The sequence below is a fragment of the Phodopus roborovskii genome, unplaced genomic scaffold (assembly GCF_943737965.1).
Source record: "Phodopus roborovskii unplaced genomic scaffold, PHOROB, whole genome shotgun sequence".
Classification (NCBI taxonomy): Eukaryota; Metazoa; Chordata; class Mammalia; order Rodentia; family Cricetidae; genus Phodopus; species Phodopus roborovskii.
In genome coordinates this window covers 47,212,541-47,238,695 of record NW_026126517.1, presented here as the reverse complement: position 1 = coordinate 47,238,695, position 26,155 = coordinate 47,212,541, and the positions used below count along the sequence as shown (strand labels likewise).

The 26,155-nt window shown below is 38.3% G+C and overlaps 1 protein-coding gene across 1 annotated transcript in view; it reads right to left on the bottom strand.

The window, feature by feature from the left end:
- Aldh1a2 (aldehyde dehydrogenase 1 family member A2) overlaps positions 1–26,155 on the bottom strand; it is a 78,190-nt gene that overhangs the window by 51,134 nt on the left and 901 nt on the right. The window lies entirely within an intron of this gene.

Genomic DNA, 26,155 nt, shown 5'->3' with positions numbered 1-26,155 from the left:
GAGAAATCTGCAAAGAAATAGAAAGTAAACACCAGAAGCCAAACCCTGGATATCAGCAGTCTTACGATGCATGTAGGCAATGTATGCAAAGAACTTGGGGGTCAATGGGACTCAGAAGGATATGCTTTCTTCTTTATAAATACCTAACAAATCTCTATTTGCATTGATATAAATGCCTTCCTGTCCATGTTTGCCTGTCTGTTCTTTATAATACCTAACAATCTCTACTTGCATTGATATCAATGCCTTCCTGTCTGTGCTTGCTTGTCTATTAACCTCAGAATTTCCCTATATGGCTTTTCTCCTTTTTCTTTTCTGAAATTCTGAACACAGCTTAACTTGGGAGGCTGTGCCTCGTAGACACAGGCTTCTAAGGTCTCTTTTATTAGCACACTCCTGCCCTCCCTCCTCTTTTGTTTCTTATCTCTTTCACCAATATTTGTTGAGTGTCTACTCTCTTCTAGACACTGTGCTTACTAGGGTCTCCTAGATTTGTTTTCCTTCTTCTCTAGGCCAAGTGCATTATGTCTCTCAGTCTAAACACATCTGTCTATCTCTGGCATATGATCCCATCAGTAAGAGGGCCAAACGGGTCCTGACTCACCACTCCCACAGACAAAGACCAGGGCTTCCATATCCATATCATATCATATGCAAATAAGTTTTAAGAGGAAATAAATGACTCCTGAGACAAAAATCACTTGTAGAATGCAGGCTTTCTACAATCTACAATTATGTACAATCTACTGTCCCATAATCTCTAATGCTACTGGCATCTGTTTTAGCAAAAATAGTAAGAAACAGTCAAGTGGGTGGCTTTGATAGAAGCATGTTGAATGATAGCATCTGGGACTCTGTTGGAACAACATGGCATCAAAGCCAAGCACACACACCAGTGTCAGTTGTGACATAGTCCCAAACTGGAAGAAACTAGACTTGCCATCCGTGTTGCAGAAGGCAATGGGAACTGCTACTGGTCCTGGTTAATGTTCATTTCTTCCTGTTCCACTTTCTATAAACAAGGTAATGCCTATACAAGCTCATTACTGTAAACTGAGCACATTTAAATTGGTAGTAAAACCAGAGTATTTACTCTAGTGCGTGTATAAAGTGCCTTGTCCAAAGTTTTGGAAATGTTTCAAGTTTTGAAACCAAGCAGCTGGCAGCTTTACAAGCCAAACCTTACACTGAAATCCCTCACTCTAAAAAGTCTTTTGGTGTCCCGTGTCAGGTAGTACCATTCAGCAGACATTCATCTCCTCCCGCCCCTTGGATTCTTTTGCCATAAATTTGCATTCACAGGGCTCTTATAACTTTTCCAGCACTATTGCTCCAATGGCTGTTGATTAAACGTATGTATCCTGTGCATTCAATCTGACTTTCATTATGGTCACTTCGTAAAACCGCCATGGGCTGGACAAGCGATGACACATAGCAAGAATCTGGAATCCCTGCAAAGTCTCAGATGAGATTTTTTTCTCTCTCTCCCTCTTTATTAATAGTGACCATTTTGTGGCCTAGCTCTAAATCAGCCAATGTATTTGACAGCAAATGTTCCTATCTATGGATTATATATAACCCGTCCTAAACATCAGATGAAAAAAGGGATAACCCCAAGAAAGGAAGGGCTTGCTTCCATGTAAATCATGTTACAAATTGGACAACACCCAGAGAGTTCATTGTTCGCCCTCAATTGTGAAGGCCATTCCCATTTACTATTCCCCTGGAATGGATGTTAATTAAGGCCGACTGAGACCATAAATCACCCTGAGAGTTTTACAATGTAATTCAGCATTAAGCATATGTATTTAAATAAAAAGTAACTTATTAACCACTAGTGCTTTTCCAGAAGTTGCTGAGGCCATTTCTTTATAATAGAGGCATGTCACTTTTCATTTTTGTGTAGAGGAAATAAAAGAAGTATTATCTTCTTAAAAGGTAACAGGATAGTTAAGGGATTCATGACACTGTTTATTAGGAGGAATGGAAAGAACTGGGGAGAAGGAGAAAACAAAAAGGTTAGGGGAGACACTTGGCACCTATTTCTCATTTACTTTATCATGACTCCTTCATTTGATCTCAAGCATTTACTATGCATCTACTCTATGTTAGGCATCAAGCAGGTAAGACTAGCCCTGCTCTTAAGTGTTTACTGCTGTGGCTGGGGATATCAGCCCAGATGTTGCTTTAGTAATATGATGTTTAGCAACACTTAGAAGTATTCATTGCATATTCCCTGTGCATCTAGGCACATGCTAACAAACTAATATGTCTTTGTGTGTGTGTGTATTAATGTATATGGGTGTGTGCATGGACAAGTGTCTATGTGAATGTGGAGGCCAGAGGAATCCTTCCTTAGGCATCCTCTATGGTTTATTTGGAGTCAGGGTCTTTTACTGTACTAGAGCTCACCAAGAAGTGTTGGCTTGCTGGCCAGCAAGTGATCCACCTGTTCCTGCACCCACAGTGATGGGATTAGAAACTCATACCACCATGCTTAGCTTTATTTTATATGGGTCCTGGGGACCAAACTCAAATTGTTGCACTTGCAAATCAAGCACTTTATTGGCTGAACTATTTCCCCGACCCCAACCAAAATGGTATATTTTATATTCAAATTGTATATAACAATATCAGAGAGGCAATTTGTGTGCATTACTGAAATCCAACTAAAGTAACCACACCTGCCTGAGAGAAGACAACAGGCTACTCTTCTGAAGAAAGAATTTGGGCCTCATCAGAGAAAACCCCTTGTCTTTGTGCACACAATTTCAGAGGCAAGGCTTCTAACGCTTGTGTTTTTCAAGAATTGTGCTAAGAACCTAGGTGCATGGCTCTGGTGACACTTTACAGAGCAAAACAACCTGAAGAGAGAGAAATAATAATCCAGAAAAGTACTTTTTTAACCCAAAGTGTATGGATAACAGCAATCCAGAAAAATAATCCAGAACAGCTAGTATCATGAGTTACCCACAATGTAGCGAGAACGTTCACTATTTCATTTGATTTATATAACTAATCTGTGATGCAGGCATTATTTTACTCTCCCATAGAATAAACTACAGTTGTGTTACAAGCCCAAACTCATGCCACAAATAATTCACATAGCAAAAACTTGAATATAGGTCTACTTGGCAAAGCTCTTTCCATTCTATACTGCATTCTTGTTTTTCTCTCCTTTTCTTTGCCAAGCTGACAGCCTAAAAAGATCTATGTTCTGTCCAGCCAAAGGCAGCAGAAAAATAATATGATTAGGGAAATCACTGTAAAGTCAAACATGAAAACTGATCATCAAGGGAATGATGAAATCTAACATTTGTACACATAGGCTCTGCAGGCATGGTTCTAGACACCAGACTGGTTGACAGTTTAATACTCAGGGCTGCCACACAAAATGGGTAGGATGTTGAGGCTCAGGAATATAAAGAACCTGCAACCAGCCAGGAATGCAATAGATTTGTATTCTAAAACCCCAGTAACCAGGCACCTTCCCCTCAGTATGAATATGGTACTGGAAATAGGACAGTACCCAGTGCAGACTACTCCATGTTACATATCCTGCAAGTGACATTTGTAATGTCCTGAGCAAAGTTAATGTCTGGGTTTCTTCCATCTGTCCTAGTCAATCCTTCTAGGTTTTACCCATGCCTAACCCAGAGCAATGATATATAATATTGCCATTTCATTATGAACTCCCAAACATTATATTTTTTATCAAATATGTGTCCACACCTAAATACAAATGGGAATGGGTACCTCTGGGAAGAACCAGCAATTGTGCTAAGGGCAGATAGTGTCCTAAATTCTGTAGGTCTAAGTTCTTCCTTAAATTTATTCAACTGCTACAACATAAAGCAGGTGGCTTACAATTAACAGAGAATCAGTTCTCACAGTTCTGATAGCTTGATCAAGGTTCAGTATCCAGTGAGAATCCATGTTCTAGTTCACATATGACATCTTTCCCCTTTGTTCTCTCACAGTAGAATAGGTGGGCTAGGTCTCTTTTGTAAGGACATAGTCCACGCATAAGAAACTCTGTCTAACCACTTTTCAAAGATTTCATCTTTAATACTATTGTCTTGGTATTAGGATTGCAACATTAAAAAAAAACTGAGGAGAGATATAGATATTCGGGTAATATAGTACTCTTAGCCCTCCCAAATTCCATATTAAAACTACAGCAATTCTGAAACAAAACAAACTTTTATGAGCCATGATATTTTAACATACTGTTCCCTTTCTTTACTTGTTAGAATATTAAAATAATGGTGATCTTTCAAAACACAGTTCAAATACAACCACTTAGAAAAGACTCCCCAAGTTCCTCAGCCTTTTGTTACGTATCTATCATAACTGTAATACTTCTACGGATGTTCCTGCTATGCTGTTTACTCCTTAAGGACAACTATGCCATCTTTATTTTTATAGCTATCTGAAAATGGAACTATGGCCTTAGTAGTTGCTCAATAGACGTTTGCTGTGTGTTGATACTGTGTAAGTAGTAAGAATTTCTTCCAGTAGGAACTAGAGTAATATCTAGTTCTAGAGCACTTCTAACTCAAGGTTCATAGAATCCTAGAGACATTTCTATCTCACCTGTGACCTGTGATACAAACTGTTCCTTGATCAGCACTGAATATCATCTCACCTATATTGTTTAATTTCTCCTTTTTACCTTGCCTAAATCCAAACTCCTATTCTATGGCACACTACATATAGGTTATTGGTTTGTATGTATCTTATCTAAACTAAGACAGTTTTAACTAGAATATGATTTTAAATAGATCCTATGACCACCAAAACAATGTAATTAGCATCCTAAAAAATGCTTGTCTTGTTAAAGCCCTTACCCCCCCCAAAAAAAAAAGTGATGCATGGGTTGTCTTGAGTGATACACAGTCTGGAAGGCCAAATGAGAACTGAATTTTCCACAGCTGAGAACTACCACATGGGTAGTATAGCCAGTCTACAGTTAAATTGCAACAGAGTGTGTCTTACTGGTTATTTATGTGGATATATTAAGAGGATATCTTATTTGATAGCATTGGGAGTAGGGTGGGGGAGCAGGATGAGGAGGAGAAGCAGAAGGAACAAGAGATGCTAAATGCCTGGCAAGTGACTCTGCTTTTCTAGCTTTTAGTGTCTTCTCGAGAGTCTCAGGCTTGGTCACCAAAAAAGGCTAATGGATGGCATTTGCGACAAAAATCCTTCCCACCCTTTGATAGACACTTCCCAGATGAATTTCTGGATAAGTTTTGAAATTATACTTTAGGAATCTACTATCAACTAATGGGAAAACATTACTTGTGATCAAACCTGTTGTCATTTCTACTGGCCTTGGCATTCTTATTCTCCTTACATCTGAGGTCCCAAAGAGCAAATGCAACCACCAGTGGTTGTGTGATAAGGCACAATGTTCTATTCCCTCAGTGTGCTTCAAGGTTTCATAACCACTTAGACAACAGCTGCTGAATTCATCTTCTGCCTTCTGCATTCAAAAGTAGCTTGTGTCATATCCTCGTTATATCTAGGTTTTAACATGTAATGGATGATTACAAAGACATCATAAAGAATAATGAAATTTAGGGAGAAGAGTCCTAAAACACAAGCCAGATGGGGCCCTGTCCCAGGAAAACTGCCTTTAGTTTCCGGTGTGTGACTATATGTATGGCAAACTAATACTCTGACAGCTCAGCCTACTAAAGCTCTATTTTAGTATCTACTGATGACTATCTTTGTCTGGTCTAAATATTAACAGAGGCTGGGTATTGCTAGGAAGAGACAGTCACAGAGTTGGAACGGGCTTTAGGCAACCTATACCTTTATGTAAGCACATAAAAATCCAATCATTTGTCAATGCGTGCCCCCAGTGAGTGGTAGAATAGAAGCCAGAAACGCCATGTCCTGATTCCCACATTTAATTTTTGCTGATGTCCACTTGACAGGCTGGATAGCCAATGAGGTATGTTAGCTAGTTCTTTGCTAGAAACCTTGATATAATCTCATAGAAATGATTCAACAAGAGGAATTTTACCCACATTTCAACCCCTTTTCCTTCCAGCACAACCAGCACAGGGAAACAGTAACTTCACAGTTGCTTTTTGAAGTCACAATATGTTAGGGAAACCTTGGTTTACTTCAGGAAATGTGACACAACTTTAAAATGGGGTGCTGGGACATTTCCCTCAGTGTCCCTAAGTGTAAAAGGACTGCTGCCAGGGAATAGATTGCAGCCAGACTATGATGATGAGCCTCTGACAGGAAATTCTTCTTTCTGGGTTTCCCAAAGAATATTTGTGTGCTCTTAAAACCACGAACATGTACACAGGAGCTAGAAGGGAAGACTTCAACAGCAATCTTATCCTAATGACTTGGCCCAGAAGGGCTGGCTTGGGATGAGCAGCAGAAAGGGGAATGGCCAGCCTTGACTGCTTTTAGGAGCTGACTACATCTGAGTGAGTGAGTACCTTTCACACCCCCTTCCTCTGTGGAATCTGGGCATCCAAAGCTGAGCGAGAGAAACACATCAATTGCTGAAGTGTTTACGAGCCAGTCACAGCTGTTTGGCAACAGTTTCCCTTCCTGGCTAAGGGAATGAAAATAAAAATTCACACTGGCACTTTACTAGAGACACTCCATGAAGAGCATATGAAAACCTCTGTACTGAAGTATAATTCCCTTCTGTAAATATTTTACAGCATCCTAGATGCTCAGCACCTGTGAAGGAAATGGCACATAAAATACTTTCCTCTCTGAAATACTACCTTCCCAGAGGTATGCTTTCAGGAAACCTAATAAGGACAATGCACCACGGTGAAGGCTTTCTGCCAATCAGAAGTGCCCCTTCCCAATTCATAAAGGAACAGAGAACTCATAGTCTCCAGGAGAGATGCTCAGATAGAGAATATGGCTGTGCTACTAGGCTAACACAGGAAGACCGTATATACATGCATGTGCATTAAAGTCAATTTGAGGCAATTGTGCTGCTCTATACAATTTTATTTTCTAAGAGACCACTGGAGTTGAAGCGTTAGGGAGATTCCTCCTATAGTAAAATGGCTGTGAGGACCTGAATTGGGATCCCTAGCACTCATGTAAAAGCCAGAAGCACAGTGTGTCTGTAACCTCAATATGGGGGTAGATAGGGCAGTGACAGGTGGTCCTTGGAACACACGAGTCAGTCAAAGCTGCTAGTCTGTGAGCTCCAGTTTCACTAAGAGACTGTCTGAGAAAATAAAGTGCAGAATAACTGGGGAAGACATCTAAAGTGGTCCTGTAGCCCTCCATACATGAGCATATGTACACACACACACACACACACACACACACACACACACACACACCATTTTTCCTCCTCCAACCCAAGGTAAATGTACAGTTGCTTTACTTAGCATGTTTGATGGATAAGTTAGGAGAGTTGTATCTATGTATGCAAAACAAAGTAAAGTAGGAAATTCACCAAGGACTGAGTGATTAACCTTGGAAGTGGTTTTTTTTTTTTTTTTTTTTTTTTTTTTTTTTTTTTTCTTGTAGAACACCCTAGGAAGGGACTGACAGAGCTAAAAGTCTCCATGTAACTATCAGTCTGTCTGTCCCCACAAATCCTGAACAAGTTAACAAATTACATTTTTAAGCTTTGCACCCTCTCCCTTAAAAAGGGAAAAGAAGGCCTATCTATTTTACAAATCTGGTTTGCCATTAATGAGATACAGTGTCTATGTGCCTGAGGCTTAAAATGAATGGGTCACCTCTCTAAGTTCCTTGATGAAAGGTCTCTGAGTTTCATTTAGTTTCTCTTACATCCTAAGATATCAAACAACATGAAAAAATACCCAAAAGATACAGTGAACCACATTCCTGGGGAAAGAGGGGCAGAAAAAGGTATTCAGATTGGCTATCAACATGACAGATTATCCTAATGATTGCATTAAGTTGTCTTTTAATCTCATCAGTTACTGGAAGAATAGTCAGCAGTGCACTTTAGCCATGCAAGCTGCCTCTCTTAACCAGTTCTACAGCAAGCAGCTCTGGAGGGCCAATCAAGCTTAGCACCCTTTTCAGCTCACAGCACAGTTGCCATGACTACAGTATAGACAGAGGTAGTCATGAATTTTCTAACTGGGAAATCTGAACTCTGAGGAATTCTCCAAAGTAGGTATGGGTAGGATTCAAGTGGAAATCATTTCCTATCCTCAATCAATCCTTGACACAAGGTGCCACGTTATATTTCAATAGTAGAAAGTGTTGGTATTTTTGTAGTAAATGCTTTAAATTGTGTGTATTAAACCTTGCAACATGTAGTGCCATGGGGGCTAAATATTACTTAGTTTTGCCACTGGGCTGCATTTGAACACTCACAGGAGAGTATCAGTTAGTGAATCCGTATGCAGATCTGTCAGTTTGTACACCTAGAAGTTGTTTGAGGACTTACTGTACACAGACACCCCACTTGCAGGTCTACCAGCTGTTTCAGTGCTCATACTTGACTGGAGTTTTATGAACAAGAGGCAAGCTCTGGTGGCCAGCACAGTACAGTGCTCTGTGATGTTTTAGCAGCAAAGGCAACAAACGTCTTCTTGACCTTTAGAGAAAATGTCTCAGCTTTCTTTACTGATATCTAAGAGTCTAAAAACACTAAGTCAAAAGGTGGTGAAGCTCAGGTCTTTGATAGTGAAGATCAAACCTCCTCTTGAAATATCTACCTACGTAACTGGAACAGAAGTGAGGACTCCCATTCTACATTTTGCTTTACACCAAAACATCTGGCTAAGAAGTGTTAAAACACCCACCTCTCTCCCTCCTCCCTCCCTCCCTCCTTCCCTCCCTCCCTCCCTCTGCCCAAATGGCATCTTATAGAAAAAATACCTAGATGACTAACGTCTTTTTTCACTTTAAAGTCTATGTTTTGGTATTATGGAGGCACAGCCTTTGTTCAATAAATGTGACCTTTTACTGGCAAAAAGCATGCTTTTTGATTTTTGCCCCCCACCCCACAAGCTTGCTTTGCCATGGTCTACTTCATCAATTCTAATTCAAAATCAATTAAAAATTTTAAATAATGGACCCAATAGTGTGTGACCTTAGTGCCACTTATGCTCCATCCTAAATCAAAAGGCAGAAAAGAGAATAGGCTTTCCAGAAAGAATGCAAGTAGACTCTTTAAAAGTATTTGAGACATGCAAGGTCAAAAGAAATTAAAAACCAGAGGAAATAGTTTAAGACAATTATTTTTCTGAGCTGTAAGTTTGTATTTTAAATCAAGCACTGAATACCCAGCATACGACACCAACGTGCAGGGTTGACCTAAGCTGTAATAATGAGGGAGGAAGAAGCAGTGAGGATGCACCCAGCCTCTGAGATACCACCTAACCCCAAGGTCTCTCTCTGAAAGGAACCCTGATGAAAGCAAGAGACAAAAGGACAGTCTGACGAGTCTTCAGTTGTATTCTGCAGAGGACAGTTCATTTTGGCCTGCCAGAGGTGGACAACGCTAGCTCCACATTAGCTGGGAAGAAGTTAGACATTCCTGGCCTCTTTCAAGGCTACTTGAAATGCTTGGGGCTATCTCCAAGTCATTTACAATAATAAGGTCCTAGGAAATTCCAGAAACGCTATGATCCAGGTCAGCACAGACCTAGTGTCCCCTTGGATCATAACTCCAAGCACTGTAAAGGGCACGCCTACATCAGCTGTGACCACCCAGCTCTCCCAACTTCTTTCAGGCATAGGTCCTGTCTTACACTTGGTTTGGTTCCCTGGTGGCCTTTCTAGCCCCCACAACAATCTCAATCTCTCACCTCCTTCTTCTCTCTCTCTCCCAGTGTGTCTGTCTGCAGTTACAGGGGATCTGACACCCTCTTCTGGACTCTGAGGGTACCAGAAATGCTCATGGTACGCATACATATATGCAGGCAAAAAAAAAGTCTATACCCATAAAATAAAAATAAATCTTTCTTAAACATAATCAATTCAAGGCAACCTGTGAATGTTCGAATTACCCATATTCTCAGAGAGAACTGGGAAGAAAAGGCTGTCCCACATATGAACTGGGCTCCCAGGATGTCTTTCCTATTGCTGCATGAAGGCAGGCTAAGAAAAGTGTTTCAAAAAGTCTTGGCTCAGGAAGGGACTGATCAGTGGCCTGGGAAATGGGCTTTGAGAAGAGAAGCTTGGGGAAAGGGCTGCACTGCCCACTGGCAGTCTTGAGTAAGCCTAATGTAACATGATTTCTTTTTGTCTTCTGCCTGGAAACAAATGTTCTTTGCCTATCTTCCCTGGGTTTAATTAGTCTTCTGTCTTTCTCAGGATTGACCGTTCATTTGCAAATAGAGGACATCAGAAAGACTGGTGGGTGTGGGTGTTGGAGTGGAAAGAAGTTGGAGTGTTTATTTTCAAAGCCACAGGGGTCCCCATTTGAAAAGCACCCAGCTTATCTCAATGTTTTTGTTTGTATGATTTTGAATTGGAAGTTTGGAGCAATTCATTTAGGAGATTAAGCTGTCTTTACAATAGATCTGGTTGTCCTATGCAACAGTATTGCTAGGGTTAGGAGAAAAGTCTTTCCAGGGCACTCAGTGGTCTCAGAACAATTAGAAAGGATTCTTTGAATCTTCCTACATTTTAATGCCAATTACATTTACATAAATGGGTGTCTATTTGCTTCTCACAAGTAAGAATCATAAGCCTTCTGCCCAATACTTTAGGGTAGCCAGTTTCAACAATAAACAAGGTGTCTTCTTAAATGGGAATGTATTAAGGGAAAAATGAGTAAAACTGAAGTCTAAGTATGTTCCAATTCACTGAGAAATCCTGGGGTACACTTACACTAGAGTTACTTAATAACCCCAATTCTAATTTAACTAGATATATTTTATCTGGCAAACTCAATTAGATTTTCTTGGGTCACTGTATGTGTTTCAAAAATGCAGAGTGAAAAATAGAACAGATATCATTTCATTACTGCACTTAAAACTTAACTCTTGGCAGAGTTGGAGAGTTTCTTCAGACAGAATAAGCCTGATATATGAATAAAGTGATATCTTAGAAATCAAGTGAGTTTTGACTCTCAGAATAAACCTAATTTTAGCCACAAAAGCCGGGCCCACTTATGAAAATTGTTATTATCATAGAGAAATTTAGGCCAAAGAGTCAACTATCACCTTCTGTTGAATGAGAAATTAATTTACAAGTTTACAAGTGAATAGTACTTTTCATTTATGTTGCAAAGTAAATGTCCTGTGCTAGAAGGGCCGAATGTCCTGAGATTGAAAAGGTCTTTTGAACCAATAAATGAAGGACTTCTCATTTCCTCATGACAATAAATAAAAACCAATCATTTTCTATACTGTTGGTATAGTTAAAGAGAGGAACTAATAAAGTTTGGATAAAAATAAAATAATTTCCAATATAATTATGTCTATTTTATACTTAAATATTCTTTTTTTTCTCTCTTGTTGGCTTTAACAAATGTGCAAAAGGGTCTATGAAATATCTCTTCCTATCTCAGGAATTAGATTGTAATATCATTTACAATGATTCATTCCAAACATCCTTGACTTAAGATGAGGAACTAATAAACACCAGGCTTCATAGCTTATAGATTCTACTGGTTACCTTAAACTACCTTTTAAGTTTAGGAAGACTTAAAATTTTTGAGATCTCAATGCTCATTCATTCATTCACTCATTTCTTTTCCCATTCCCCTTCCCTCTTCTTTAATGGGTACTTTCCAGGGAGAAAGAAGAAGAGGAAAAGGGAGGAAGGAAAAAAAGGAAACTATCAAATGTTGATTTGGTCAAGAAATCTCTACTTACAATTTAAATGTTAAAAATAATTATTAGAAGTACTTGATTGTGAAATAAACCCATGTTGTCTATGAGTCTTTCTAAGAAATACCACTGAAAGCTGCTACTTGACATGGAACTCCTCTTCAGGAAAACTAGTCATAACTACATGATAGTCCTCTATGAGATGAGAAGCTGCTGCTGGAATGTCAGCTTCACTCCCAGTGGCCCCATCTGGCCTGAGCACTCTCCCTGGCATGATAAATCACTGACAGGGTCCTTACCTTCCTGCGTTTGATCTCAGCTCAGCAAGATGTGGTTTTGATGTGAAGAACTCCAGAACTCTTAGGTCAGAGACAAATCACAGTGGCACTGACCTGCCAAGTGCTAAGTCTCTATTAGACTGTGTGAAAAGTGGTGAGCTTCTGACAAGGTTTCTCACCTCAGAGTTTCTGGGCCCTCTGTGGCTTTCAGGGACTTAGCATGGCAGAAAAGCTGCTGCAAAGGCTTACAGAAGTGCCTGCAAACCTTTCCTGCCCATCTTAAGGAATTATCGCAGCAGCCACTGCTCCAACTTCTAGTGCTGAAAAGCTAGCAAAAGTGAAACACAGGGTTTCTGTTGGGGCATAGTTTCATATAGAAATCTTTTATGTAGCAAAATATTGTCTTTTGAAATACTGAAAAACAAACAAGCACCAATAAAAACACAAGAATCCCAAACTGATTCTTACTCAATGAACTTTTATTGCACTGCAAACCACTCATGTATAGAAGGAGAATCATTAACCCAGGTTTTTGTGGATCACTCTTTGGTAATTACCACTATATCTTTGGGAAAGTATTCTTAACAAAAGCATCCCAAAATTGGCCCCAGAAAGACAATTAAGGGTGAACAAGTTCAGTATTGTCCTTCCTGTTCTCTTAACCCTAGGTTCTGGGACTTGGAGAGTAGAGAGCTTTAAAGCATCAAGATAGGAGGGAAAAACATTTCTTCTAGTTCTTTATATAAGTACATAAATAAATATACATCTCATTTTGTCCCCTTATTTTATAAGTAATAAGATGATATCTCAGAAATTGTCATCCAGTACCACAGAGCATCTTCCTATTTCCAGGACCTAATGTACTGAGACACTCAACAAGCAATCAAATATGATTTTGCTCAGTCATTAGCTGAATAAATATGTTACATGAGGAATCACTAAATGTGCACACATTAGAGGCAGATCACTGTCCTTGAATGTCCCATGCTCTGTCTTGTTCACTCCTGTATGTGCACCTTCAGTGAAAGGCTCTATTTCAAGAGTCTGTAAAAGTGGGTGGGACTAGAGGAGTTTCCCATCCTGGGGATTGTATGTTTTCTTGAAAAGAAATACATAAAAGATGGCTATTTTAAAATTGTATCCTAGCACTTACTTCCTAGTTGACATTTTACCAATTAGTGACCTTACAAATGAGTGAGGCAATTTTATTTTTATTGTGTGCTCATTAATTCATTCAAATACCAAAAATAGGGGTACATAATGTATCAAAGCAACCATGACATGTGTTCTTCTGAAAATCGGTTTTCTCCTATGGGATGTTACTAAGTGTATAAGCCACACTTCAACATCAGCCCCCATGCCCAGGACCAGCTGGCCAACAAAACAAATTCCATGTTTTGGTGTCACTTTGTGTTTTGTTTTGGTATTTTTGTCATATTTGTTTTTGTTCCTTTTTTAAAGTTTTTTTTTTGATTTTTCTTTTCTTTCTTTATGTATTTATTTGTTAGAGGAAGAAATTGGGTGGCTAGGGAGGATCTGGGAGGAATTGGGGGAGGGGAAATTATGTTTTGTGTGGAAAAACATTTTAAATAAACATACTAATTTCAAAACGAGAAAGTTCAAATCCAGAAAGAAAACAATTGTAAGCATTAAGCAATAATTATAGTACTTGATGTAATATCAAGCATATACATCAATTGATAACACAAAGATAAATATTAGAAGTAAATCTCAAATATTACTTGTTAGGAAGCCTCTTATAAGAGATTTGATATGCTCAGAAGCTATGTGTAATTGTTACTGCAAAAATGACAGCAGAAACTTCAAAAGCTGAAAACTAAAACTGGTATGAAATCTTAGTTGACTGAAATGATAAGGTTCAAAGCAAGCAAACAGTATGCACCCATGGATATAGACACATTATTTTTTTCTCTTTAGGCTACCTTCAATCAGAAATACAATCAGAAATACAAAACTCCACTCTCTCCCTGGAAAATGAAGTTAGTGATTTTGCAAGTGCTCATTAAAGGCAAATCATTTCTTTCTCTTGCCATTATTTGTGTATAGACATCTACAGTAAATCCTGAGCAATGATCTCCTTCCTTAAAGCAGATCAACAAGGGTCCCCCAAAGTCCCTGTTATGTGCACTTCTTTTCTAAGCCTTCTCTTTTTCTCTGTTGGAATTCCTGGTAATGACACCCGAATGTGGGCAAACCTCATTAGTCTCCCTGCTGTTTACAAGACAGGATTTATGCTCAGTGTGCCAAACACAATGACACACATCACTAAACGGCTAAAACTACCACCCAGGTTCTAATCTGAGAGAAATTTCACTTCGTACAAACACCTATCAGCATAGAGGAACACGAAAGAGCAATTACTGCCAACACATGTAGTCCTTTAAGAATACACCAATAAATACCCATTTGCAAAGGTTAATTTAATGCAACCTAGGCTGTTATCTGAATAGTATATGTCACCAATTCAATCCATTAAGTAATTACTAAATTCTCAAGAGGGCTCATAGAAGTCAAATGTGGCTATTCCAGGTTCACTGCTTCTGGATTCCCTAAAGACCATTTAGGCCAACAGCTGGAAGAGAGAGCCACAAAGGTTGCCCAACCCAACGAGCTATTTTATGAAAACAGGTTAAATGGATCTAACCAGGGTTACATATGACCAAAGGTCTGTCCTGAGGAGAAACTCCTTGAGACACAGAAGAATGGAAAGGAGTGGAAAGAGTGAAGAGGGGCAGGCCTATGGAGATGTGAAGAAGGAAAGAGCTCCTCTTTCACAGTGAAGACAGAAATGTAAATGCTCTAAGACCCCACCAAACGAGACAACTAAGGTCAGCATTTCTTTGCATAGGCTTTTTGAGCCATTTCCAATAGAAATGTAGTAGTCATGCACCCAGTCTTTCCTTCTATCGTGGACTGTACTTAAAAAGCTTTGGATACTGCCTGGACTGCTCAGTTCTGTGTTCACGCTCAGGTCCATATAGTAACCATGGAACCTGACAGGAGTTAACCCTCCTAACTAGCCAGAAAGAACATCTCCACCCAACTCATTCTGGAAAGTAATTCTCCACAGAGGTAAGAATAAAATTACAAAATAATCTGCTCGAGGGATGGGGGTTAAAGAGGAATGTGAAATATTACGCCTGAGCATTCAACAGTCTCACAGCACACATCCCCATTGACCAGGGGATCATCATAACCATGACAAAGAAGCTCACCTTTTAAATGAAAAAGAAGCAAGCAAACAAGTGTTGTTCAGGGCAGTGTGTGAGTCCCCAGCTGGTGAGAATCCCCACACACCCTCTGTCTTTATCATCATCTGCAGAATCACACCTACCCAGGTGGTTCATACCTAGTATGTTAGATTGTCTCAATTTACTCCCTGGGGCTTAACCATTCCAACTGTTGCTACTAGTGGCCACAGAAAAAACTGATCAAGTGCAAGTTTGGTATTTGTAGTCAGAGCTGGGTTTGAAATGTACTGTTAAAAGTCAGTAGAGCTGGTGGTCCAAACTGCATTGCTTTCTTAGAGTTCTTGTGCATTTCTTGCTGTTACCAATAGCAAAAAAGAGGACAGGATGCTGGCATTGTTACCTACTATAATTGTTGAGCCAGAAAAAATGTATTTAAGTTAAATATGCTCAATATTCTCTCCTGTGAAAGGGAGGTATTACTATAATATTCATATCATAGGATTACCATACAAATTAAATATACTCATTAATGCAGTGTCCATTTAACAGCTATTAATAATACATTATACAGCAGACATTCATTCAGCAAACATTTCCAAAGCATCTACACTGCTATACATGGAGCTCAATACTTCAAGTCAAAAATAAGATGATAAATAAGTTTGCAATTTAGTAATAGAATTACACAGAAAAAGTATAATCTCTAATACCAAAATTGTACAATTTCAAAGAAACATAAATAATTAATATGGGCACATAGACCATACAAGTTCATTATGGAAAAATATATGGTGCATGCAACTCTGGTAGGTATCAAATGACACGGCACCCAGAGTGGCTGGACTCAATGTCACAGTCAGAGAATCTGACCACAGTCTTTTCAGTCATAGGCATAACTGCATGAATTATATCACCTGCAGGATCCAAACACAGAGGTAAATGTGTAGTATCAGCTTTGACTTTTAAAATGAGCTAAAGTATGTTAAAATGGGAAGTACTATGATTTACTTTCAACTCTGATGCTAAGAAATAATTCAGATTTTCTTCACAGGCAGGATAAAATACTGTACAGAATCAGAGAATTTTTTTCAAATTTAACTTGTTTTTATTTTATGTATCTGTGTGCTTGTCTGAATATATGTCTGTGTACCACATGCATGAGTGCTCAGAAAGGCTAGAAGAGGGTATCAGATTCTCCTGGGATTGTAGTTACAGGCATGAGCTGCTATGTGGATGCTGGGAACTGAACTCATGTCCTCTGGAAAAGCAACTTGCATTCTTAATCACAGAGCCATCTCTTTGGCCCCTGAATTAGTTAGTTAGTTAGTTAGTTAGTTAGTTAGTTAGTTAGTTAGTTTGCTTGTTTTTAAATAAAACTCTGAAGTAGGCATTATTTTTCAAAGTGTCACCCATACATGCTTTTCCATAACCTATAAACAAGCAGTTTAAAATTAAGGACTTAAGGACTTGTCCATTTACCATGGCCTTTCAAACTGTGTGTGTGTGTGTCTGTGTGTGTGTGTGTGTGTGTGTGTGTGTGTGTGTGTGTGTGTGTACTCACAGAGATAGAAAGACAAAGTGAAAGATAGAAAAAGCAAGCAAGTCCTATAGAGTGAGTACAACATAGCAGATATTTAGGCACTCATGGTTATAAGTAATGGAAAAGTATGCGGAGAATTAAGCTTTGACATGAATGAACTGTAGCAATCATTGTCATATTTTAAAATAAGTCCACGTAGAAGTGGGGTCTTAGTTTAGGGAAACCAATGTTATTAAAATTACCCATCAACTTCTTACAGTCTTCCATATAGAGAAGACTAGGCTTGGAGACAACACTTTCCAGACTTCCTAGCTTTATTACAGATTACACAGAACAGAATTAAAAAACAAAACCAAACAATGTACCCATTAATATATCTGACTTTCCATATACTACATCATTTGTCCTTCATATTTACTTGCTCTTGCACATAAACATAAACCAATTCCAAGGAAATTAAGATGTGAATACAAAAATCAAAACTTTCAATAAAATAAAACTTTCAGAATATAAAAACACTGCAAAATGCTTGAAATTACAATGTACTTCTTAGTGAAAAAACAAAATTTCATTTACATCTAAAACTTTATGATAGACAAGAGAAGACAATGCAAGAAAATGTTTGCATATTATGTATCTGACAAAGGATTGCAATCTTGAATATGAAAAATTGCTATAAATCAACACTAACACATATACATAGAAAAATCAGCAAAAAAACCCCTAAAAGTCCCCCCAAACCTCACTAGTTTACATAGAAAACAAGCCAAATGGCCAAGCAAGTATATAAGAACCTTCGTCTCACAAGAAATCATAAAGTCCATCCTTATAGGATTGCCAAGTCTGGCAAACATCAGAACCCAAGTACAGGCAAGGATATAGAGCAGTGCAGACTCTAGTGGACTGACAGATAGTGGAGATGAAAACTTACATAATCATATTAGACAGAAACCTGGCATCCCTAACTGAACTGTGTACACATACTGTTATGAGCCAGCAGATCTCTTCTATACATATATTCTAGAAGCTCTCTCATCATTTACATAAGGAGATACACTGAAAACTGCTTACCGTATCATTCTTATAGCAAAATGTTGAAAATATTTTAAATGTCAATAGTTGAATAAATTAAAAATTCGAATATAGACACAGTATGAAACAATATATTATCATGGTAATGAATAAGTGCAGGTGTACCTGACAACATAGGTGAACCTTGAAAATATGGTGCTAAGCAAAGCAAAATATACCACAAGATATATACAGCATGATGCCACTCATACAAAATATTGGATCATGTAAGACAACAGCTTACTGTTTATTGGATAAGGTAAAGATTAATGCCTCTGAGGAAAAAGGGGATGGAAGGACTTTACAGGTGAGTCTCAGTGAAACTCTTTAAGACTTAGTAATTACAGATGGTCTCCAACTCAAGAGGGCTTCACTTTAAATTTTCAATTTTATGCTTAAAAGCAATATACATTCATCAGAAACTTCAAATGTTGCTCTTTTCCCAGACAGGAAAGATGTGGAATGATACCCTCAGGTGATTATGGATGGCAGCAGCAGGTCTAGAAGCCACATGTTGGAGTGCACAACCCTTTCTCTACTGCATACTATTGCTAAGCGATGATGTCAGGTAGATTAGGCATGTTAAATGAATTTTACATTAGAGGCAGCTTCAACTTGAGATGGGGAGGAAATCATCTGTGTTGTGAACTGTATATTCCTATATACACACACTTGTGTTACCATCTATATTTTTATTTTTCTATATAATTTATTCCTCTTGCATACATCTTGAATATACTACAATGACTGTTCAATCAAGCCTGAAAAGTTTCCTTATTTCTGACTCCTTAAGCACTCGATCCACTTTTGTCCTGTGATCATGCATATAAATCACTAATGGACATCCTCAGTCAATGGGTGGGTGGGAATTCTCTTCAGGTTCTTCCCAGTGATGGCCACATCTATGTATCATTTTGTACAATACAGTAACTACCAATGCTTTGTATAAAAGAGGCCTTAATAAATGCTAAATTAATAAACAAACAAGAAACTTTAGGTAAGCAAAAGGCTAAATCTGGCTACAGTTAAAAATACAATTGTCCCTAGGCAATACAATGAGATAGCTTTCTCTGGAGCTAGAAAGATGGCTCAGCAGTTAAGAGCATGTTTTCTTGCAGAGAACCTAGGTTCAATTTTCATAGACCAAACCATCTATAATTCTAATTCTAGAGAATTCTACCACCCTCTGTTGACCTTCTTGGGCATCAGACATGCACATGGTACACAAACATATATCCAAGCAAAACATTTACACACATAACAAATCTAAAATTAAAAGTAGTAGCCTCTCTACTAAGCCACATTGTTGTATTAGACACCATACTCTAAAGAACAGATGAAATGTTATTGCTCAGTTCAGGTTTGGTAAAGAATGAAACCAAAGTTTTGTATAGATTCCTGATCTCCCCCAACAAAGGATTTAATGAGGAAGGCCAAATTTTATACCTGTAGAAAGAAGATCTCCAGTTGTCCCCATCAATTCACACAGTCATTTCCTAATGTCATTTTTCAGCTAAAGCCTTGTTATTGCATCTTCTTACCCTGACCTTTTCCATCATCATACCCAGTCTATAGATTTGGTATAAGCACCGCTGGCCAGAGAAAAAGAAAATTATGTTATTTTTGTCTATTAGCGAGTTTGTTAAATACACAAAATTGCCAGATTTACTTCTTGGAGGTAGTTCCATTGTAGGAAGGGACTTGTGACCTACAATAGTTTGTTTTGGTTTAATCTTCAAGAGATTCTAGAAATAGCATGAAGCAAAGTGCTTGCAGTGTTAGACTTGAAATAAGCAGACTCAGGCTGGATGAATGAAAATTATGGTTGTACATATAAATACAATATTTAACTACATTGAAATGCTTTCTCATATTTAATAATCAGTATTATAAGAAATTTTCATATTCATAGTCACTTAAATTCTTATACAAAAGAGGAAAATGATTGTTGCTTCATCTGGACAGAAAACTATCTTTCTGGAGATCTGAGGATGAAGAAACTTCGACTTTGCTCTCTACAAGTCAGACAGTAAGCAGGTAAGAAAGCTGAACAAATAACTGCTAGAGGTACCAGGACCCAACTGTTTTAATAGGAAGGCTTCTTTCTAGAATAAATGAGAATGTTTATCCCAGGACATTCTAATTTTTAACCATACTGCAAGGAGGGCAATTAACTCCCAATGTAGTCCCAGGGAAACAAGCATAAAGGGCCCAGCAGAAGTCAGGGCTCTGTAACCACCCAATTATTATTCATTCCTACAGGGGTTTCCAAAGCCTGAAAGTGTTTTCAAATCATGCAACACATAGACTTACTGTGTATTCACTAGTAAGAGTTAAGATTCTACTAGTTTGCTGGCAGAGAACTCGCCTTTTTGGAATGCTAGTATTTTTAAAGGGAAACAATTGAAATATAATTCAACATTAAAGCAAATCAAGTGATAAATAACAGAGATAAGAAATTCTCAAGTTGGAAACTTTAATATATTTGAAAGGTTACATGGAGTAAGATTTTAAGAATGTCTGAAAGGCAATTAAAAATTAGCCAACTTGACATAACAGCAATAAGCTCTATTGGCATTAGATTTTGTTTGACAGGAAATGAAGGGTCTCCACATCATAAATAAAGAAATCAAGAAAAGGCTAGGAAGACTGTCAATTATTCACTAGCAGATGCTTTTACTTTCTGGAAGGTGACTGTCCTTCGCCCCCAAATTGAGGCATTATCTTGAGTGGTCAAAGCCAACGAAAGTTTCTTCAATTTCAGATTATATAAATCAAAGACACTTTTCAATTGCCAAAAGATAACTACCTTCTGAGACCTGGCTATATCTTTGTTCAAACTATTTTAAAAGTATTCATAACTTGGCATTTAGGTTCAGCCAACTGAGCATATTGCACACAGAATATTAATGTTAAATCTTGGCTCATGTCTCAGATAAAGAATTTGTTATTGAGGCACTAGCTGGGAAACTGGTTTAGTGACTTTTTGATAAACATAAGACCCTTGGGAAGAAACATCCAGAAAGTCTTTCTTAGTGAAAAAAAAATATGGCAAATATACAAGGATTCAGTTCTGAGCTTTCTTAAAATTGGCAACCTTCAATTTGGAACTACGAATATAATTACAATCCAAATGAAATCATTATCTCTGTAAAAACCCAGAATTTGTACTGGCTTATTGTCACTATGTGTACTTTCTTGTTTAGTCCCGATAGAGTGCTGAGGAGCAGTCACTACTATTTCAATTTTGATCAACGTAGAAATTGAAACTCAGTAAAGAAACTCCTCGAGGGAAGACACCACACATAGTCTTAACTACTGCCTCTCCAAGACCTGGTCCTACACCTGATATCACATGTTTGATATATGTTAACTGTCCATGTAGTCAATAAATGCATTTATGACCAGGATTTGATCAAAGACTTATTTTAACTCAAAGCCTTCTCTTTCTATGTCAAGAGCTTGTAAACCTTTTCCAAAATGTGGGCCATTGGTCTCTGCTACAAGGACTCAACTCTGATACTGCAGGTCCCAATGAAACCATGGACAATATGTTACTGAACAGAGGGGGGCTGTGTTGCAATGAAACTTTATTTACAAAACCAAGTGTGCTGTGTACAGTCTGTTGACCACAGTAAACTGTTAGTGAAATAACAAAAAACACAATAACACCTCTCAGAATGTGCATCTCATCATTCCACTGAGAAAGATTCAGAACTGAGAACCATGTGCTAAAAACTTGAAATGCTTATTGGCTTGGTCAGATCATCAAGTTTCTCTAATGAAAATGTAAAGAACTAATTCTATATGTCTGGCTTTTCTTAAGTTTGGCTACACTGAAGTCATACCTCACAAAGCAGGCTCCTAAGTCTATACTAAAATAGAAAATTACTGTTTATCACTCTATAGAACAGAAGTGCCTCAGCACATGATGGTTCCATGTAGTAGAAAACACTGGGGTAGGGCATCGGGAGAATAATACAAGCCTGGAACAGCAGTTTAGCACTCTTCATTAAAAAGAGATGTATAAACATAAAAAAGCTGTATAGTTATTTTCAAAAAGTATTATTTACTGTGTGTTTGGGTATGGAAGAGGTGTAGAGGTCAGGTATCCTCCTTCACTACTTCCTACCTTATTTATAAGGTGAAGCCTCTCACTGAACCTGGAGCTTTCCAATTCAGCCAGACTAGCATGCTAGCAAGGTCCGGAATTCCCCTGTCTCCATATTGCCAGATGTCACACCCGGCTTTTTATATGATTGCTAAAGACAGGATCTCAGGTTCTCAGGCTTGTACTTTATTTACTGAGCCATCTCCCTAGACTCTGAAAAGGTAAAACAAACAAACAAAACTAAAGTCCTCCATATACAGGCAGCTAGATAGGTAATTTATCATCAAAACAATCATGAGTAAAGATTTGGAATGAAAGCTTAGAATGAGATCCACAGTGGCAAGATCTAGGATCCAAAATAGGCTAGAATCATGATCAAGAATACCAAAAAATAACAAATAGTAAATTAAAGTCAAATAATCAAAAATCATAAAGGTGGTGCTGGAGATAGGGCTCGGTGATTTTAAAAACACTATCCTTGCAGAGGACCTGGGTTTGGTTCCCAGCACCCACATCAAGTGGCTCACAACCACCAGCCTCAGAGGATCTGACACCTTATCTGGCCTCTTTGAATACTTGCACACATGTAGTAAGTACACATACACATACTGAAATACATTTAAAATAAAAATGTAACTTGAGAAAAATTATAAAGGTGACCTTTCTAAGTGGAGTAGATCATTTGTGTAGTTTCCTCTTGTTTCCATTAGAAGCAAAAAAAAAAAAAAAATGAACATTTAATCTTTCTATTTTGAACAAGTCTTATAGATAAGAAAACTGGAGTATGACAAGGAATGCACTATCATTGTTTCAAAATTCAAGAACAAGTTCTTCCCTATCAATTATTTCTATTTTTACTCTCCTTCAAAAGATTTCACAGAACTGAAATGTGTATATGTGCATGTATGAAAGTGCTATGTAGACTGTAATAAGCCCCATAAAAATGCAAGTGACATTGCAAACATTATCATCACATTGATCAGCTGATTGACTGCTTTGCTGAGAAGAAAATCTTGGCACTCAACTTTTCTAATAAGATTTCAAGTTCCAGAAGGCAGATGTTCCATCTAATCTGCACTATTGTTAGGAACATGGTCCCGCAAAGACCCTTTGAACTGAGTTGGAATTGACCCTAGTAAAAAGGATGCACTTATTAAAAGGGTGTTAAATGAACAAATAATAGAATAAATAGTAGGTATCCAAATGCACCTTTGTTCTAATTTTCCCCAGTGAGCTGTCTTTTGTGTTTTCTCTTCTACTGTTGCATACCAGTGCTCTTTCTGGGTCCTTATGCCTCTCCACAGCGTCAGATGCAGGGAGAACACAGAGCCCTGTGCGTTGCTGTCAGTTTATGGACATTTTACAGTTGCTCACTAAAAGAGTGAACCAGTGGAGCTGCAAGGACAGATGAGCCAACAGAGAAGACAGAAAAGTAGAAGTGGAATAGAGACCTGAGAATCTTGGAAAGGGAGAGAGAAAGAAGAGGGGGCGAGGAAGAGAGACCCCACCCCTCCCCACAGTCAGGAGCAGTTCCCAGGAGAACGCTGAGCCTTAGTTTTATAACGTGTATGCTCCCGGAAAATGGCCGGCAATACAAAAAGCAGACAGATGAAACAGAAATAACTCAGAAAGCCTGAGAAAAGCACAGCTAAAAACAATCACATTCTATACTAGCACTCTTCAAACAACACACGGGAACATACATTCTCTCAGCTCCACAATGGTGCTCTCCATGCTCTACACCAGTATTCCTCTTTCTTGACTATTAGTCTTGAAAAACCAACCAACCCATATCTTCCAGTAAGAATAAATTTTGTTTTTTAAAACTTGGGGTCTAGGTTCCTGTATTAGGAGAAAAAGAAAACAGACATATTCCAAAGGTATTATTGTCTTTTATCCTTAGTGTAAAATGGATACTAGAACTTAGAGCAAGCGACATATTATTTTTTTTAATGGAATGCCATTGCTTAAAAGCCAATACAAAGCCACACTTAAACTCTTTCAGAATGCTTCTAGATTGAACTTCATTTTCATAGCATTTTTACAGAACCCTTAACAGACAATGGCATTAATATTATGTTGACTACTTCCTCCATTCCCTTATTAGAAAGTGCAAAATTTTTTGGAAAGAGGAAATAAAATGATGAAAATTGCAGAAAAATACAGGATCACAAATGCAAAACATTCTAAGAACAATTTTTTTAATTCTCATAATCTGACCAGTTATGTTGGTCACTAGTTTATACTGACTGTCAAATCACATAGAAAAATCATACTATAATATCATTCAACAAGGACATGTTTACCAGGACAAAATGAATAATAAACCTATTTGCCTTATAGTACCTTTATTTGATGCAAAAGTTTTGTTTCCTGTTTTTCAATAGACTCTAAGGCATAATAAAATTTACACAACCCTTTAAATTTTCATAACACACATATTAGCACTAAAGAATGACCATCTACCTTGTTCATTATTCTGCTTGAAATTTCTAATATAATTTTCCTCACTTTTGGTCATAAATGCATTTCTTAAAAGACCTCCCAACTCTCTTTCGAAGAAAAAAGATCTTGGGCTATAAAAAGAGCCATCGCTACTCTTTCTGTTAAAATTAAATAAATCAAAACTGCTTGTTGGTAATTCCTGTCTCAGAAAATTTAGAAGTCTCACTAAAGAGCTGCGTACAGAAGCTGGTGGGAATGCTTGAAGATACCTGATTTTACAAGTTTTTGTCAAAGAGCCTGTAGATTAGTGTTACTCCGAGTTTACGAGGGTTGTTTGTCAAGGCAAAAATAAGGTGCCTCCTCCCCACAAATTAAAGAATCACGTTACAATCCATTATTTCATTTCTGATTGTTTTTCTTGGTAATAAGTGGGAAAGTGGATACTGGATAAAAGTCTTCACGGAACTAAAAAGACTCCGACATTAAAGGCTCCAATTAGCTATAAATCAGTTGTCTTTCCTACTGGGGGAGAACAAGAGAGAGGAGAGAGGGGCGGCTAGAGAAAAGGAGAATTGGAGGAGCTTCCAAATGAAATTCTGAAAAAAAGATATCTACTGCAGACTTTCGGGGCTGTTAGGATAATCTGATCAAAAGTTAACAAACCCTCCGCAATCACGTGTGGATCTTGCTTCTTAAGATCTCTAAAGTGCAGCACAAGAGGTTAGGGACCCTCATAAAACAAAACTTTTATGTGACTGCTTCCCTGGCTTGTTCCTAAACCCAGAGATGTGCCACACACTGGCACTATTGTTATGCAAACAATGCCTAAAGAGCTATAACCATTAACGACCTCTCATTAAAATGGCTTTCAAAAATTTGTCACACCAACTAAAAGCTAACAGGTACATTAACTCCCCCTAAATCCACATCCAAAAATACGAATCCTACTGATCCTAATTCTGAAATTCAGTGCAACAAATTTTCAGAAAGGATGGTTTTGCATTTTACTCTCAACTATCACAGTGTCAGAGGCAACAACTTAAATTCTTTACAAGATGCCCGCGCATCTTCTAAGGCCCGCGGGGGAACACGAATTAGTTGTAACGTGTTTGCTCCTTGCCTTTAATTGGCAGAAGTTTGAGGTGGGAATGGGAATCAAGTATGGGAATTCTAAAATGAACTCCCAAGAAATGTGACTTTAAATGCTATGCCCGCCACTCTGTTATAACATACAATCCCTTTGTGTGTGTATTTCACAAATTTCACCTCATGAATAAAATAGACCCCACCCCGAAAATGTGTGTGTGTGGGGGGGGGTCAATTTGCATCAGATAGCAGGCCCATATTGCTTTTTAATGCAGTTTAACAAAGTAATTCCTGCCTGGCAAACCTAAAACATCAGAATTCGTTAGGGAAAAAAAATTAGGTTTTTGAGTGCAAAAGTGAGCTCGCTAATTTGTGTGAACTCAGTTGTTTTCCCTTTACAAAAATGTGCATTGCCTTCAAAATCCTGAGGAAATCCTGACATCGATCTACTGTGACTTGGCCAGGTTCCCGCAAAATCTGTGAGACCCAGATCCTGACAACCCCTTTCAGCTACCGGGCTCTGAGCGAAGCTGGTCCCGCGCAGTCCGGTCCCGGAGGACCGCGGGGCGACACAGGGCTGCAATGCCACCCTGCCGGGGAACCCCAGTCTGCTCTGAGACTGATGGCTCGGGAGAACCGCACCC